We start from the raw sequence: 16,776 nt of genomic DNA on the forward strand, positions 1-16,776 counted from the left end.
CAGGCTTGTTGGGAAAGATGCCTGGTTAGCTTATGCTCCTGGGGGCAGCTCATGAGATCTCTGCAAGAACTGAATGTCCAACTCTGGATACAGGAAAGGAGAGCTGCTTGACAGACACTTGATGGCCCATGACCGGGGCCATCCTCGAGAAGGGTGGTGGGACTGGTTATGAAGGGAGAGAAGAGAGCTGACGGTACAACCGGAACAAATCTAAAGAGCTGAAACCTAAAGTAGGAGTCCTGCCCCCAAGAAGGTCAGAAGACCCACTGAAGGACCTCCACCTGATAAAGATGTATAGCTTTGGAATCTGTTACACTAGATTTCCTTGCTTATATTTCCACTGCCTTATTCTCTCTCTCTCTCTCTCTCTCTCTCTCTCTCTCTCTCTCTCTGGTTGTATGTATGTGCAGAGCACCATTATGGTGTGCGTACCCATATATGTGTGAGTACCCACCTTGTATTGTTATTCATTTATTTACTTATGTGTTTATTTATTTTTTGAGACTGGGTCTCTCACTGTTCTGGGATGGGTCTCACTGGTCTTAGTGTCAAGTAAGCTTGGTTGGCTACTCAGTGAGCCCCAAGGTTCTGCTTGTCTTTCCTTGCCCCCAATTCCCCCACCCCAGATCTGGAACTAAACTCATGGACACCACACCCAGCATTTTTATACGTAGATTCTAAGGACTGAACTCAGGTCCTCACCTGAGCAAAGCAAGCATTTGATTGACCGGGTTGTCTCCTCAGCTCGATATTAGCCTTTCTAAATAAACACTTTGTCTTGTTAGAAGGATTACCTGAATGCTGTGCTCAAAATCTTTAACACAGTTCCCCGGACTTGAGTAAGTGGTGGGTAAAATGGCATCTGCAGGAAGAGATGTGGAGAGACACATGGCTATGGGGGCAAATAGAGCTGGGGACAGTTTTGGGATAGCATTTGAAATGTATATAAAGAAAATATCTAATAAAAAAATTAAAAAAAAAAGGATAGCATTTAACTTGGAGCCCTTGGCGGTGTGAGCAGAGGGAGTCGCAACTCAGCTAGCAAGCTTGAATAGAATCTGCTGTAACTCTACACAGCCCAAAGCTCGCCATGCCCCTGGGTAATGTAATGAAAGGTGTTTTCCTCCTTCTCCTCCAGGACAGGTGCTCAACTGATACAATTTAGGGTCTCAAATTCCAGAGCTTAATTGTTTGCTTTACACACAAGTTAGCCCTGCTCAGAACACCTGTGGACTCAGTTCTTTTGATGCACCAAAGCCTGTCTTTTATTAAGCTCTTTGCAAGCAGTCAAAATAAGACCAAATGTCCATATGCCCCTCCCGCCAACCTCATATCCACATGGGCATGAAATAAGCCCTCACGGGAGCTGCACAGTTAGTGCTTAAAATAGCCATCAGATCCTGGGCTTTGGAAAATAAGGTTAGGCTGCTAATGTAACCAGAGTTAGATATGAAATAACCTGAAATCTTTTATACGTGTAGAAAGTTGCCTACACACACACATGCACACACACATAAAATTCCCTATTAGTTGTACTTGAGGCTTATCCATGTTGAATCGATAAAAAATGATTTAGATCGGACGGCTTCCAACAGCTGGTTGCGCTTTCAGTCTTCCATAAAGAAGTTAAAATTAATTTTAATATGTTGATGGTGCTTATTGATGATAATATTCATAATAAATATCCATCGGAAAAATCCTCTGGCATATGTATGTGACAGAAAGGTCAGGAGTGTTAATGACGATCACCACACAAAATGCAATTCAGTCAATTACTTTAATTAAATCTAAAACTACTTTATGTCTTCTCATTTATATAGTAAACTGATAGAGGGGGAAAGGGCAGCATCTTTATCTGGCTCCTTTTAGAGTCCAAAGTTGGGGGGGGGGGGCTCAGACGGTACTGTAAGATTTGTAGCTCTTGTGTTCATTTTGGAATATTTAAAGTAATTATGGGTCTCACAAGTAACATTCTTGCTATAATAAGAGGAAGAAAAGGTGGCGACTTCCTCTTGAATGCATTTTACAGAAAGGGAGCTTTGCCTCTGCAGACACTAATCTTGTATTTAACACATTGAGTGATACTCGCTACAGCCAACATTCCAGAGTAAATGGTAGAAATGTCTATATTTCTTTCATTACAGAGTTGGGGATCAGATGAGAAGGAATGCAGTTATTTGAATTCTTTACAACCTCATAGGCCCAATCGTTTAAAATTCACTTGGCATTTTTCCTTCACAGAATGCTCCTTCATCAATCGTGGTGTCCCACAGAACTTTACATTTCTTATTATGTTGTTAAATTTAAAAACTGGAAAACTAGACTTTTTTTTTAAGGCATCAGACCTGGGGAAATGTCTCAATGGTGAATCCTCACCACCTACACAAAAGTGGGGAAGGTGTCGCAGTCATCTGTAATCTCAGCCTCTGGGAGACCGAGGCAGGGGATTACTCAAAACAGGCTGGCTAGCTACACCAACTGGAATCAGTGAGCTCTGGGTTCAGTGAGAGAACCTGACTCAATAAATAAGGTGGAGAGCAATCAATTTAGCAATTCTATTTCAACTACAGGCTTCCACACACATGCACCCACGCATGCACCCCCCACGTATATATCACATTTGTATACACATGTAAACAAATACAAAGGACTCAATCAACTAATACAAAAATTCACTTGATTTTCAATAGTTACTTAGTACTTACACCTTAGCCCTACAATCATATAATGCCAAGATTTCTCTGGACCCTCATAGGGATTTTATTCTAGACCAAAGGAACTGATAAATAAACACACACAGAGCAAACTGAATGTTATCAGATAGTAAAGCCTTTGAGGTAGGGGGAGCAAGATAATGACTGAAAATCCACTGTGTTTCCCAGACTGTGCTGGGTTTAGATAGAAAAACACTACATCTTAGAATTCCCCAGTCCTAGATGAATGAGTACCTGTGTGGACCATTGCCGTTTAAGTATATCTTTAACTGGATAATTAAATATCCAAAATGTTGCAGGCATTTTGCAAAAAACCCTTTGGAGCATCATCATGGCACTACCAACAGAACTTTCTTGTCTGACCTCATGTAATGGGGTAGAGGCAAAATTCATTTGCACTAAAAGTATTATGTAAAATTGTCTTGAATTTGTGTGGATAAAGTATATCTGAAACATAAATGAATTCCATGCTTACAGCTGGGTCCCAACCAAAGCTATCCCACTGTGTATATGCCAATTTTCTGAAAAGGAAGCAAACCGTAAATCTGAAACATTACTGGTTCCAGGCATGTGGTCAGGTGATACTCAATCTGCAATGGGAAAGAGAATGGCTAGTGGAGAGTTTCTTTGGGGGTGTGAAAGAATGCCTCTTTAGGAAGGCCATATTTGAGATGAGCTGAAAGCACACAGAGGCTCTGCCTGTGCATAAACACAGAAATGGCAAAGCAAGCAGTGTCCTCTTCCAACATATTTCCCCAAAGGGGTCCATGCTTTAAGAAAAAAACATGTGACATGTTTTCTACCAGCCAGAAAATGTAATTTTTGTATCTCCTTTTATAACTCTAAATGGTAAGCATTATTATTTTTATTTTGGATATCAGATACCTGTCTTCAGGAGTTCAAAGCCTACACTGCCAGAAGAAGTTAGCTAAAACAACTTTTGGAAGAAGAGAATCACTCAGTCATAGTCAAACTACTCAAAGACAAAGGAAAAGAAGGAATGTTGGAAGCAGCAAGGGGACCTCACATTCCTCAGTGAAATCAACAGCTGTCTTCCTACGAGAAGCACAGAGACCAGAAGGGCAACTCTTCCCGCAATGGATGGGAAGACAGAAAGACAATGTAGAAAGAATTCCTACCCAGGAAAAAAATATCCTCCAAAATTAGACAAGAAATAAAGTCAAAGCCAATGAAGAAGGAGGGAGAAGAAGAGAAGAAAAGAAAAAGAACTATTATGGCAGTAGACTTTCTCCAAAAGAAGTATTAAACTAAGTTCTTCGTGTAGAGATAAAGGGATACCAGGAAGTTACTTAGAAATGGGTAAATGAAGCTATACAGGCAAGTATGAAAATGAGGATTAGTAACTCTTCATAAATCTTTTTTTATAAGCCAACTTCATAGACAAGAATTAATCAACTAGCATATGTGTGTAAATATATAGGTTATGACTATAATTGCACAATGACAGTGGAGGAGATGGAGGCACATTGTAGTAATGTTGTTCTATATGATTACAACCAAGTTGGTATTAGTATAATTATTATTTATAATACTTAGGGTCACCACTAGGAAAATAACTAAAGCCAATGATGAGATTACTAAAATAACATACTATAAAGTATCTCTCACAAAAGGGGTAGAAATTAGGGAAAAATGAAATTAATATAAAATACATAGACTAAGACATATAGCAGAAATGACAGATGGAAACGTGAACTTATAAATAGTCAATATACATGTGATAACCATTCCAGTTAAGATGCAGAGATTATCAAAGGTATTAAAAAGGTAGTTCAGGCTCTCTGCTCCTCCCTATTTCAGAGGCAGCCACATCTTCTCAGGCAGTGCCAGCCTCATACCTTAGACACACTGGTAAAGGTTAGAGTAAACAGAATTGGCTGTATTAGGCACCTGGTTACCAGGGCTGCCTGCTCATCGGGCAGTGTGGCTATTGTTACCATGCATAACCCCTTCATGGATCTCAGCTACATGGTCTACATGTTCCAGTATGACTCCACCCATGGCAAGTTTAACATCACAGGCAAGGCTAACAATGGAAAGCTTATCATCAATGGGAATGCCATTACTATCGTCCAGGAGCAAGATCCTGCTAACAGTAATTGGGGTAATGCTGGGGATGAGTATATTGTGGAATTGACTGGCATCTTCACCACCATGAAGAAGGTCGGGGCCCACTTGAAAGGTGAGGTCAACAAAGTCATCATCTCTGCTCCTTCTGCCGATGCCCCAAAGTTTTGTGATGGGAGTGAACCTCGAGAAGTATGACAACTCACTTAAGATTGTCAGCAATGCTTCCTGGATCACCAACTGTTTAGCCCCCATGGCCACAGTCATCTATGACAACTTTGGCTTTGTGGAAGGACTCATGACCAACAGTCTATGCTATAGCTCTACCCAGAATACTGTGGAAGATTCCCTACAGAAATCTGTAGTATTATGGCCATGGGGCTGTCCAGAATACCATCCTTGCATCCACTGGTGATATTGTAGGCAAGGTCATGCCAGAGCCGAACAGGAAGCTCACTGGCATGCCCTTCCATGTTCCTAACCCTAACATGTCTGCTGTGGATCTTACATGCTGCCTGGAGAAAGCTGCTAAGTCTGATAACATCAAGAAGATAGTCAATCAGGCATCAGAGGGTCTATTAAAGGGCATCCTGTGCTACACTGAGGATAAGGCTATCTTCTGTGACTTTAACAATGCCACTCATTCCTCCACCTTTGATGCTGGGGCTGGCACTGTTCTCAATGACAACTTTGTAAAGCTCATTTCCTGATATGACAATGAATATGGCTACAGCAACAGGGTGGTGGACCTCATGGCCTACATGGCCTCCTAGGAGTAAGAAGCCCAAAAGTACCCACCCAGCAAGGACACAAGAGGAAGAGAGAGGCCCTCAGATGCTGAGGGTTCTGGGTCTAAACTAAGCCCCTAGTACTGAGCATCTTGTTCACAGCTTCCATCCCAGACCTCCAGGATTATGGAAGGGGCCTAAGGAAGTCCTACTCTCTTGAGTACCATTAATAAAGTTCACTGTACCCACAAAAACATGAAAAAGTTAACTCAAAGAAAGATATGTGTGTGTGTGGGGGGGAGCGCTGTGATTGGAAAGTATAGTAAATTTAAAAAGTTAAATTGTCAAAACTTTCAAAATAAACTAAAGAAAAATCCAAAAAGAAAAAAAAAATGTGGGGTTGGTGATCTAGTTTCAAAGTAAACACTTTTCTAACAAATATAAGATCCTGGGTTTAGTGCCCAGTTTCAGGAAATAAAAAGAATGCTTTACCTCTGTCTTTTCCATAACAGACAAACTTTACATTCAAGGAAACACTAGATCAAAGTTAGAAACATAGACAAATTTACCAGGCAAATAATAACTGAAAGTCAGTGAGAGTGGAACTATAATTCAGAGGCTATAGATATCAAGACAATAATTGTTACCAAAGAAGAGGATGGAAGTTTGATAATGATGAAAAGGTCAACCAAGAAGACATCATAATTATAAATGTATCCGTATCAAGACTGGAAAGGAAAACTAACATTATGTCCATTTAAAGATGATACTATCTCATTCACAGAAAAACTTGAGGAATCAATGCAAATTGGCTTAGAGTTAATAGATGAGTTACCAAGGTTGAGGAATACATGATCAATATACAAAGATTATTTTATTTTGACACATTAGCAATAAGCCATGGGGAAATACAATTAAGAAGACAATTCAGTCTACTGACATCAAAAATAGTAAAATGCTTTAGAAGAAGTTCGATAAAACATGCACCATTCGGACCCCGAACCCCACCAAACTCATAGACGCAAGCTGCAGCTCCAGCTAGCTGCAAAGGCATCCTGAGTTTGTGAACTGGAAGACAACTTGCATCTGCAGAGTCAATGCAAATCTTTTCCCAATTCCTGCTGATTTTTACTTTCGGTAATAGGCTGATCCTAAAAATGTAATGGCAATCTAAGGGATCCAGGGTAGGTGAAAGAGAACAACCCTGAAAACAAGCAAAATTTGAAATTAACTGTACAGTTAGAGCACTCAAGAAGGCATGGTTCAGCGTAAAGGGGAATATTTGGATCAATGGAACTGAACTGAGCATCCAGAAAGAAACCCTTTTCTAGTCAACTGATTTTGAACAAGTGTGCCAAAACAAGTTGGTGCAAAAACAAACAAACAAACAAACAAACAAACAAACAAACACAATCTTCTCAAAACACAATACTGGGTGACAAGGCATCTATTTCCAAAGAATAAAATTAGACCACACGTGCCCTGTCATGCTCAAAAATAGCCTCAAGATGGATCACGGAATTAAAATGTGAAGTGAAAACAGAATTTAACAACTATTTTCTAAATATGATATCAAACCAAAGGCAACGAAAAACATAATGTAAATCTGACTTTATCAAAGTTAATAAGAAACTTTTGTGCTTCAAAACACCATCAAGAAAGGAAAAACAAGATTCACAAGGCAGAAAAGATTTTTAAAGTCATATATATGATGAGGAACTTGCAGGCAGAGTATAAAATGTCTCCCTAAATTGAACAACAAGAAGACAAATATTTTATTAAAAAAGCGGGCCAATCTCTAGAACCCATGTAACAAGTCAGGAGTGGTGGCAGGTATTCAGTGCTTGGGGTACTCGGATAGGCAGACTCTGGGGCTCACCAGGCAGCCAATCTAGTCTAACTGACAAGCTCTGGACCCATGAGAGACCCTGCATCAACAAAACAAATAAAACAAACAAAGAAACAAAAAACAAAACAACAACAGAGGAAAAGACAAAAGCCAAGGTGGACGGTGCCTGGGTAACATACGGCAACAACCTGTGGTTGACATGTGGGCATACGCTCTTACACATATGTACCCCTCCCTCTCACACACAGGGGCCTTGTGTCCTAGGATTTGAGTAGATCCTTTTCTCTGAAGAAAGTGTACAAATTACCAATACGTACATAAAAAGATGTTCAGTATCTGTACTTCTTAAGACAATGCAAGTAACAACCACAATGACATTCCACTGTACATGTTCACTAAGATGGTGAAAGAAGACAGATGATAACAAGACTTAACGAGGAGAGAAAGTGACGCCCCTTGCACTGTGGATGGGAGGAAGAAATACTGCAGTCCCTTTGGGAGATAGCATGTCAGTTTTTCAAAATGTAAACCATAGAGTTTTCATAGGATGTGGTGATTTCACACTTAGGCATGTACCCTGGAGAACTGAAAACCTATGTATGCAATAAGAGCTTCAAGAATCTTGTTACCCACATTACTTAAGATGCCAAAAGTGGAAGCCACTCCAACACTGACCAACTGGCAATCACATAAAACATGAGACATCCATGCACTAGAACATATTGGGTCATAAAGAGAAATGAGGTACTTGTATGATATAGGGATAAACCTGGAAAACATTATCCACTTAGCGAGAGAAGCTAGACACTTAAGATGATAGAGTATACATCTCTGGGTATATGAAATATGAAGAACAGGCAAATCCATACAGATAGAAAGTAGGTTACTAGTTGTTGTGAATCAGAGGAGAAGAGACTAGAGTGACTACTAGTTGACATAAATTCTGGGATTAGAAGCACAGCACCCTGCTCTAAGTGGTTAATTTCTCTAAGAAATGATAATTGGCCCAGTTCAAAATTCTCTGCTAATACCCCATTTCCTCCTGTTCTTTCTAGGTGGCTAGAAAACTTTGTCACTGGAATGTATTTCCCAGCATCCCTTGCAGGTAGGTGTGGCCATCTGTCTTCAGTCTATAATAACTTAAAAGGAAATTGCTGGCTCTTTACCTCTTCCTCCCATTTTAGGTTGTCTGAAGCACACACATGGGGTACTGAGCTACCTCTGACTAGGCTGTGAAGAACAACAGACCAGAGGTTTGCTGCAGTGTCAAGTGGAGGGCAGAGCCTTCCTAGTCTCTCTGATGCCAAGGAAAAAACAAACTCTCCATGATCTGTTAGTCATTGGCACTTGAAAGTAGTCCAACCAATCCAATTTATAAGATGACATCTTTGGTGTTGTGGTCTTTAAACAATAGATGCAGTCTCTTTCTTTCTTTGGGTCTGTGCTCAGAGTGTTTCAGAGGAGCCGCTAAGCACAGGCCTTTCCTTCTGGGACTTGAAAGTATGGCGGAGAAGTTTGCTAACAGCAGAAAATGGAGTAAAGAATGAGAACAGAGACCTGTGTGGTGTGTGTGGAGCTGCGTGTGATTCTCATAGAGCACATGGAGGCAAGCCTAGGGGAAGTGGTAGTTCTCTGATCTACAACTACAGGGAAGAGCCTCAGTAGACAGGAGACCCAGGGCCAGACAGGCAGGAGTCAAGTAGCCAGGAGCTTAGGTGGGATGCAGGAGTTTGGGTTGAAGCACAGGACAGATGTCCAAGCTAGAAGCCTGCACTTGGAAATCATGGAGGAGATAGTCACTGAAGTTCTGGTGTGTTCTATAGCCATAATTAGCTTTCTCACACCAACTCTCCATGTAAGCTTCGACTTTCTCTCTTTAAATAATCATTTAGTTTTTGAAATCAAACAATTCGAAATCAGTTTTAATGTTAATATTTCTACAAGTAAGAAAACCAGTGGTAATAATTTCATTTCATTTTGTGTGTGTGTGTGTGTGTGTGTTCAGGCATAAGTGTGTTCATGTGTGTGCAGGTACACATATGTGCAGAAGTGTGTCCACGTGAATGTGTATGTAGGCCTGACGTTTTGTTCTTCAGGGGATGTCCACCCTGCTTTTTGAGACAGTCTTTCACTGTGGCCTACCAGTAAGAAAACAACACAGCCCTGAACAGCACAAAAGGAAGTCAGGGCCCAGAATCAAACATAATAATGTACAAACTCAAATAAGAAGTTATGTCATCTTTGCCTACTGCGAACGGTTTTTCTGGCTAGCTGATAATGACTTAGTTGAATGTTATGCCTTTCCTCCAGTAATATTTATTTAGAATTATGAGTGCCAGTTTGGCACAGAGGCACACTTATCTTTCTTGTTGCAAATTGGTTATTTTCAAAAGCTTTTCTAAAAATTTTAGGATGATATTAGAGATTATAGAAAAATGCAAACTGCTACTGAAAATTTCGACTTCCTTACAGCTTGCCTCAAAACTAGTCTTTTATGATATCATGGTACTAAGAAAATAAATACAATGAAGAACAGCACTATTAATTAAGCTCTCTTCTCCCTTTTTGTCTTCTCATTCTCCCCCTTCCTCATATCTTCCCTTTGCTATTTTAAGGTTTAGTTGACCATCTAGAATTGTCTGTAGTCTTTAACATTTAATATACTTCTTTGTCAGGGTTGGCAAACGTGAGGAAAGCTGGAAGACTATCTATGGAGTGGCCATCTGTGGCCAGGTGGCTGATTAATGAAACCCTAGGTCTGTCAAGGAGCTGAATGTAGGAAGCTAACCTTAAAGGGCCCTGAAAATCATGAAGAAATGCACCCTACAGAAGAAGATTATTTATTTAATCATCAGTCCTGAAAACACTCCTGAGCACCGGCCATCCTGTTAACGCAGTGTCCAGGACTGAAGTGTGGCAAGCCTCTGTTCAACTTTGGCTTGCTGGCAGCTACAGCCCCTAAGTCTCATCACTGAACTCTAACATTCTACCTCCCATTAGAGCTCCCCAGTGAGGATCCCATCACAGACAGGAAAGAGTTAATGTGGTGAGGCTGCCTCCCTCCCTCCCTCCCTTCCCCACTCTGGCCTGGGAGCCCTGCACCAGCTTTGTCCAGCCTGGCATGCATTTAGGTTCCTAGTATGTATTTTCTTTTCCCCACTCTGTTTATATCTCTGTTTTCTGTAAAATCCCCTAAACTTTAGCCATGTCTTCCAAAATCTTTGACAGTGTTATAAATTTCATGGAGAAGATGGAGCCTTCTGGGGCAATTAACTCCAAAAGTGGCACAAAGCAAGAGCCTGAGAGATAGTGGTTCGTGGTACTTAGCGCTGAGCTCTGAAATTGAGATAAGCCCTATCCACCCCGGGTTGTGTTTAATGTTCGCTGCCGCTTCCACACCACTGCTACAACCTCTCGGTCACCGTGCTAACACTCCCCAATATCTATTACAATTAGTTTTTGATTAAGAGGCCTAACATGGCTTTTGAAGCTTTTTATGTTGTGTCAAATGGCCGGTGATGGAGTGAGCCATGCAGACACCTCCCAGTAACAAAGTGTATTGTAAAAGGTTTCAAGTGAACTATTTTATCATCCTAATGGAAACCAGATGAGTTGGACTCTCCCCTTAATTTCAACTATTTACTGAAGAGTCCTTGTTTTGAATTACTGAAAGATTTATTCTGAAATGACGACCTCATGCATTAAGAATCGCTAATAACAGCCATTGGAAATTTGGGAAAGCTTTTAAAGATAGCCCAAGAGGTTTTTCACAGCGGGTTTATCCTCGTTTATTTTGTCCTAAGGTTTTTAAGAGAGCACATGCCTTTGCCCTTTTCTGGCATTTAATTATTATTCTAATTATTGTTTATGAGGATTTTCTTTGTCTAACCCCCTGCTTTTCCTGCCAGGGTTTCAGTCCATACTCTTGGTTTCTTACCTAAGAGAAAGGTCATGGATGCTTTGTGAAGAAAGAGAAACTTTGCTTAGTTTCTTAAGATATAATCCCATGTGCACTGAAAATGCATGCATGTTTTATAAAGGTTCAGATGAAGCAGAGAAAGATGACCAAACAAATTCTGTGGCTCTGGAAATGGCTCTGCAAGTTGGGTGCTTGTCATGCAAGCGTGAAGATCCGAGTTCAGTCCCCTAGGATCCCCAAGAATAAAAAATGGGTGCTATGGTGCGTGGCTGTAATCAAAGCACTGGAAAGAGAGATACTAGATCCCTTGGGCTTGCTGGCCCGTCTGGCTTTAGCTAAATTGGTGTGCTCTAGACTGTGTGAAAGACTTGTCTCTTTCAATTAGCTAGAAAGTGATTGAGGAAGACACATGACTTCAACTTCTGGCCTCTACACACAGTGCGTATACATGTACAAACACATACAGACACATATTTGTGAACCATAAGAGACATTTGTAAATAGAACGAAGATTATTTGTAAATGGGGAATAACAAACTTGTGAAGTAGACTCAAGCTGCTTAAATTGTTTTAAAAAATAATTTCAGGGGGGAAATCATGGTGTACACTCAGGGTTACAGTGTAGTGATTCTGTCTATCTAGCAAATGTTCTCTAATCACTAGAGCACTGCATCGACACCCTGAGTACTTGCAAATTATTTGTGTAAGAACACTCACAATCCTTTCTGTGAGCTATTCTCTGTTACACAATGAATTGCTGTTCACCACAGCGATAAAGCTTGCACGTTCATTGTTGCCCCGTCTAAAGCCCATGTGTTAAAGGTTTGGTCTCCAGGGTGGTGGTGTTTGTTAGGAGGTATTGATGAATGGGAGTTCCTTGGGCCTTTGGGGGCATGCCATCCAAGAGTCTGTAGGACTATGGTCACTTATTCTTTAACCTTCTAGCCATGAGGTTGGCTCTGCCATGTTCTCCTCGCTGTGGCCATCTGGTCTCCCCACTGGACACCTTAAAACAGTGATTCTGCCTGTTCATGGGGAAGGGCTTCCAAAAATGTCATCCAAACATTCAAAAGATGCTACCCTTGTTTAAAAGTCTGTTATCTTGGGCATTGCATTCTAGTGATGGAAAGTTGACTAAAGCTATTATCCCATTGAGCTACAGAAGACCAGAAGCCATTTCTCCTCCTCAGGTGCACCCTTGTACACACTAAGCAACCTCTGTACATCTCCCTCCTTTCCCTACTTCCCAGTCTGTGAGGTCCATGCACTGCTCTCTAATTCCCTGAGATGCTACATGGCAGACATGCTATAGCTTCTGTCTTCTGGTGCCTGCTTTTTCCACTGAGTATAATGCTCTCTAGATTATCCATGCTGCCATAAATGATAGGGTCTCATGTTTTTATGGCTTGAATAGTGTGTGTATGTGTGTGTGTGTGTGTGAGAGAGAGAGAGAGAGAGAGAGAGAGAGAGAGAGTCCTCTATAGAATAACATATATTAATATATAGTAATATTACTTTATCCAACCACCTGCTGATGAACACCTCTGTCAAGACCTTATCAAGTCTCTCTTGAGTACTGAGGCATTTCCACAGCCTGGCATTTTCTCACATACATTTTGTTACTCTCTTTCTCTGGCTTTGACAGTGTCCTTTTCCTTGAACCTCAGCCTCCTCATCTATAGTCTAGAGGTTAGACTAAAATCACAGTCATTGATTCAGTGAAGACAGAGATGCCGGAGACACTCTGCTCCAGGAGTGTAGGTCTTGATATAGCAAGGCAGTTTGGGATTCTGGGTAAGAATGCTGGCTCTTCCTGGGATTAACTGTGTATCCTTTGTATGATAGCCAATTCAGTAAGAATGGATTCTTTCCATGGAAAAGAAGATCAATATGAGTTACTTAATAGGCTTATAGGACATCTCCTAGTAAAATAAATAAAACTAGTTATCTAGAAAGCAGAGCAAAAGAGCCTGTTAGTAGGCTCATTTTTTTTTCTTCCTTTCCTTTCCTGTCCTGTCCTGCTTTTGCTTTGTTTGAGAAAGCATTTCAGTATGTAGTCCTGGTTTACCTGGAACTCTCTTTGTAGACCAGGCTAGCCTCAAACTCAAAGAGATCTGCCCGCCTCTGTGTCCTGAATGCAGGGACTAAAGGGGTGCTTCACTGCTCCTTGCCTGTCCTGTTCAGTATGTCTAATATTTGAGTGCACGAGGACACTATGATGCTTTCCAGGCCATTGTCATAAACATTCAGTGAATGTTGGCTCTGCAGTGCATAATGTTAGAAGTTTGCAAATCTTGAGACTAGAGGCAGAGTGCTGCCTCTGTACCAAGTAGGTGAAAGACTGTGGGCAAAGACTTATGAATTCTATCACAACATCAGATAATGGACTAGTGCGGCATGTGATCTAATAATGTAAACAGTACCTCCTACCTTCACAAAGGAAGCAAGCCACCTGGGGAATCACAAAGGAGTGTCCTTGTAACCCAGTGGAGAAGACTCAGCTGGGGTCATCTGGAAGAAGAGACATGCAGAGATAGCTAAACTTTAGAGATGCGCATGCCCCAAATGAGGAGGATGTAGAGAAGACTCTGTGAGGCCAGAAAAGATAACCCATTGTATTGGGCCTAGGATTCCTGATGAGAAGATTTCACAATGTAGGCTAGGGATGAAGTAGAGAGGGACCAGACTATAAAGCCATTAGACCCTTGTAGAACCTCCAATGGCAGGCTCAGAAGCAACTACCCCAGTTTTATTCCACTTGCCACCAGGAAGCAAGTTTGTGTCTTAAACTTCATGCTCCTCCCTTTGAAACACATCTCCTTTGTGCTGCCTTTGGCTTGCTTGGTTTTATAGTCCACCTTAGCAGATGGTTAGTGGCTGTTATTAGTATAACCAAGCTTAAATAATTTGATTTTCAGGTTGGGTACTTAACAATTTCTCCTGTGGGCTTGATAGTCGAACTATACATTTATTGAAAAAAAATTGGTTTCTTCACATTTTATGTGAAAGCAGTGCTGGCCATTCATCTGCAAGCCACATATTAAAAATATCAGAGTGGAAATTTTACTCACATGGTTCTGAGTAGTGTTTTTAGTACTTGGCTGATACTCTGTTTCCTTATTACATGTATTGACTTATACATAAATAGTTATATGTATATATATAATATATATATATATATATCCTCATATATTATAAGTTATATCTGTGCTCTTATAGACTACTATAGTCACACATTAGAAATTCGAATAAAAAAGATGCGAACTCTGGACTGAGGTGCTTATGTCTGTCACTCCAGCATGTTAGATTAAGACAGGAAGATTGACATGAATTTCAGGTAAGCCTGGGCTATATAAGGGGACTGTATCTCAGAGATGGAAAGTGGGCCAGGAGGGGCAGAGGGGATGAGGAGAAGGAGTCGGGGGGGAGGAACAGAAGGGAGGAAGAAAGAACTCTATAATCATTTTGAAAGATCCCTCCTCCCTGCTTTTTCTTGGCCAAGTTTTGAGAACTCCACTTTATTTATTTATTTATGCATTCATTCATTCATTCATTCATTCATTTTTTTCAAAGTGAACAGATTTCAATGAGCCTTATGTCTTATAGGTACTGTCTAGTGTTTAGCTTTAGCAGGGTTTCCATGAAGTCAGAACATTTAAAAGTCTAGAGATTTCAAAGACTTTGGGTTTTTCTAAACAGTTCCACAGGTGTCAAGCCTTTGATCCCAGTGACTCTGTGAGGACACAGGTACCTCTGTTCCCAGGTTCCTTTACACCCGTAGGAGACATGCCCCAGCCACCTGCTTTCCTGCCCTCTCAGGCTTTGCCTTCTGGGCCACAGTTCTGGACTTACCTTCCCTCCCCAAAGAACCTGGAGTGAGCCAGGGATAGTGGTGTATGCATGTATCTCAGTATCAGAGAGTCACAGAGGATAGGGCCAAGAGTTGAAGGCCATCCTTGCCTACATAGTGAGTTCAAGGCCCCCTTGGGCTATAATGAGAGCAGGGGACTAAAGACACTAACTAGTCTTAGAAGTTACACTTAACTTAGAAGTTTACATATGAGACACATGGTATAAAATACCGTGAGAAAGCTTATGTTTCTAGAATCTCAGAGTTTGTAGGGTAGTGATAAAGATCTGAGTGACTTTTACACGTCACAATAAAAGGAAAACAGGGCGGGGGCTTAAATGTTAGACTAAGCACTGTTCTCTGAACATCTTTTCACTGTCTTCTCTATCAACCTACTTTTCTTTTTAACATGACCATCTTTGAAATGGGTTTTGGTATCAATATGAGAAATGCAAAAAAGAGTTTTTCAGCCTCTGGCAACCAGGAAGTACGTCATCATCTGAGCTTTTCTGGGCTTGCTCCTGTGGGCTCACAGTTGCCCAAGTATAGTTGAAAGTGCTGCTTTTCCTGCTGTTAATTATTAATGTGAGTTGCTTACGAGCCAGTTATCGGCTAACCATTAATATCTGTTTACTCATTGATGACCTTTGCAATCGCCTACCTAGCTCCTGGCTGTAAATGTCACCCCCCTCCCCTTTTGTCATATGTTAAATGCTTTCTTCCTATCTATTAAGTACCTGGAACAACACCTTAAGAAAGTAAAATGGTATCAAACCATACAAATATAACCTTTATGTATGTGAAGTGGGGGAGGATAATCATGCTCATTTTCAGAGGACTCATAAATGGAACACTCCTTCTGGGAATGAACAAGAGATGGACACATGGGTTCCTCTTCTCTTCTCTTCTCTTCTCTTCTCTTCTCTTCTCTTCTCTTCTCTTCTCTTCTCTTCTCTTCTCTTCTCTTCTCTCCTCTCCTCTCCTCTCCTCTCCTCTCCTCTCCTCTCCTCTCCTCTCCTCTCCTCTCCTCTCCTCTTTCCTCTTTCTTTTCTTCTTCTTCTTCTTCTTCTTCTTCTTCTTCTTCTTCTTCTTCTTCTTCTTCTTCTTCTTCTTCTTCTTCTTCTTCTTCTTCTTCTTTCTTTTCTTTGAGACAAGATCTAATGTAGCCAAGGCTAGCCTCTAATTCCTGATTCCCTACCCCCACCCCCACCTCCACCTCCTAAGCTCCAGGATTATAGTCATGAGCCACTGAGAGATGATGAGAGGGTATAGCAATGACAGCTACACTGACAAGAAAATAAAACATTCTTTTAATTCATGGGCTTCCATGAGTGAAAACCAAGAAAGGAACTCTGATCCTGTCCTCACCACTGAACTCAATTTTCCTTTCTCAAAATGTCTCTGTTAAACACTCGCCTAGTCACAGAAGCCTGCAAGATTTTCCTCAAGCTATCTAATCAGTCTACACTAACAAGGACAACAGGTAGCAAGCCCTTTCGATTCCATGCCGTTGGAGTGGCTAAACCACTAAATGCTGGAATGAAACAACGAGCTGGATGAACAGTGCAATTGGTGACCTTAAGTTTACCCATCACTGGAGCCTGTGTATATAGAATTTCCTAATAGCA

At 41.0% G+C, this 16,776-nt stretch overlaps 1 pseudogene; it reads left to right on the forward strand.

The window, feature by feature from the left end:
* Gm7656 (predicted gene 7656) lies at positions 4,566–5,784 on the forward strand (annotated as a pseudogene).

This window comes from Mus musculus, chromosome 7, assembly GCF_000001635.26.
Source record: "Mus musculus strain C57BL/6J chromosome 7, GRCm38.p6 C57BL/6J".
In the NCBI taxonomy this organism is placed as follows: Eukaryota; Metazoa; Chordata; class Mammalia; order Rodentia; family Muridae; genus Mus; species Mus musculus.